At 34.0% G+C, this 2,460-nt stretch overlaps 1 long non-coding RNA gene across 1 annotated transcript; it reads left to right on the top strand.

The window, feature by feature from the left end:
• Positions 1 to 1,420: 1,420 nt before the first annotated feature.
• On the top strand, positions 1,421 to 2,163 carry LOC145100006 (uncharacterized). Its single transcript, XR_013704757.1, has 3 exons — positions 1,421 to 1,684; positions 1,796 to 1,914; positions 2,017 to 2,163. It is a non-coding gene; the product is annotated as an uncharacterized LOC145100006 (long non-coding RNA).
• Positions 2,164 to 2,460: the final 297 nt, after the last annotated feature.

The following is a 2,460-nucleotide window of genomic DNA, read 5'->3' as shown; positions in this document are numbered from 1 at the left end:
TTTTATTTTTAATTTTGGTTGGGTCAGATAATTCATCAAACACTTAACGTGCGAAACTAAAAATGAGAACATAACCAAAAATTATAAAAATTATAAAACAAATATGTTGTATTATGTTTGCTCTTGAAATAACATTCTTTGGGTAAAACAAATAAAATTCATTATTGTACGTAGGTGAAAATTAAAAATTAAAAAACTACAATCCATTGAATATTATAAAACCCAAAAGAATTATGAAGAAACTAATGTCATTTAGAAGCCTCGAATGACCCTTGCATTGAAAAAAAAAATAAGCATTCATATCTTGAATTCGCCTCCTCGTCTTCCGATTAGAGTTATATATGTGCATTGATTATCCAATTAAGATTCCATCAATATTTAAAAGTGTTATAATACAAAACACGATCAATTAAAAACTAAAAGGTAGAATATCAAGGAGTATTGATGCTAAAATTGAGATATTATGGATTTTTAATTTCTCACCTTGAAACTTGCTTGGATGGAAAAGACGTCAAACATGATTTAATTTAGAACGAGTGTAAACCTTCTTTAATCAAGTATTTGTGGGTTCAAGACGGAGGTAGACGAGAATGCAGTTGATGAGGGAACAAAACAAATGGAAATTGTGTCTCGTTTGTTTTTTCTTTTGCCGATGGCTGTGATCCTTTAGTGTTGTTTGACGGTTGTGGTGTTGGTGAACACAGACATCGACATACTCATTTCGATGATGAATGATAACGTAGTGAACAATGCAGGGATTTAAATGTTATTAAACGGAAATTGACCTATTATTTTAGGGATTATAGTTTTGGAATATAATTAATTGTATATACATAATGACTAAACTACCATTTATTATTTAATTAATGATTTCTTTTTTCTTAAATTATGATTGGTCAATTTATGCACACAATAGTTGTTATAAACATTTAAATCTACCTCTCTCTCTCTCTCTCTCTCTATATATATATATATATATATATATATATATATATATATATATATATATATATATATATAGTTAGGTTTATATATAATCCATAATTGTTGTGTGAATGTATGACAAAATTTTAACCACTAGATTAAAAGAATGAAATGTTGTGATCTTAGGGTTCATCTTATTTACATAGACTAGCATATACTATATAATTACATCCTCTCTCTCCTCCGCCGGATCTCCGACTTATCTATCCTTATATTCATATCGTTCCCTCTCCTATCTCTCTATCTATCTTATTTAAAAAAACAACAAAAAGAGTTAGGAGTTTCTAGGGTTTCTGTGGTTTGCTTTGTTCGGAGTTGGAAAGGCTTTTTGATTTGCAGGCTATTTATCTATCTTGGTTTGGATTCATATCAATAAAGGGAGAGGGAAGTTAAAAAAAGCCAAAAAATCAGAAAATTTGGGGAAAAGGTAAATATTTCTAGGGTTTTGAGATGGCGGCTCAGGTTCAAGTTCAACCTCAGGCGGTGAGTGTTGGTGTTGGTGGTGCTGCTCCTGCTGGTGCTCAGCAGTTTGTGCCGACTTCATTGTATGTTGGGGATTTGGAGTGGAATGTGACGGATTCGTAGCTGTATGATCTGTTTAACTAGTTAGGTCAAGTGGTTTATGTTCGAGTTTGCAGGGACTTGTCGACTCGACGATCTCTTGGTTATGGCTATGTCAACTATGCGAATCCTCAAGATGGTTAGTGTTGTTTAACAAATTCACCTTCTCATAGTTAGATATTGCAATTCCTTATGATGTCAACACTGTCGAAAGCATTAGTTCTTACTCCTCTTGTTATGTTGATGACAGCTGCAAGGGCAATGGAGGTACTGAACTTCACACCTTTGAATGGGAAGGCGATCAGAATAATGTATTCTCATCGAGACCCAAGCGTACGCAAAAGTGGCTCTGGAAACATATTTATCAAGGTATTCAAAGCAGAAAAACCTTAATCTATTAATCACTGTTTCCACTTTCTTATAGTCTTCTTTACCTACTGACTTGTATGAACAATCTAAACAAAAAAACAGATTCTTGATAAGGCAATCGACCAAAAGGCCTTACACGGCACATTCTCTACATTTGGCAATATTCTCTCCTGCAAGATTGCGACAGATTCAAGTGGCCAATCAAAGGGGTATGGTTTTGTTCAATACGACACTGAAGAATCTGCACAAAAAGCCATTGAAAAACTGAAGGACATGCTTTTAAACGACAAACAAGTATACGTGGGACCCTTATTGCGCAGGCAAGAAAGAGAACTCGTTGTCGACAAGACAAAGGTTACTAATGTCTATGTCAAAAACCTGTCCGAATCAACAACATATGATGATCTAAACAAGACATTTAGTGAATTTGGAACTGTGACAAGTGTTGTTGTGATGAGGGATGCTGAAGGGAACTCCAAATGCTTTGGATTTGTTAATTTTGAGAATGCTAAGGATGCTGGTAAAGCAGTGGAAGGGCTTAATGGT

The sequence above is a fragment of the Lactuca serriola genome, chromosome 4 (genome assembly GCF_051521515.1).
Source record: "Lactuca serriola cultivar US96UC23 chromosome 4, Lser_US96UC23_V15, whole genome shotgun sequence".
Lineage (NCBI taxonomy): Eukaryota > Viridiplantae > Streptophyta > Magnoliopsida > Asterales > Asteraceae > Lactuca > Lactuca serriola.
This window is presented reverse-complemented; position numbering and strand designations above follow the sequence as displayed.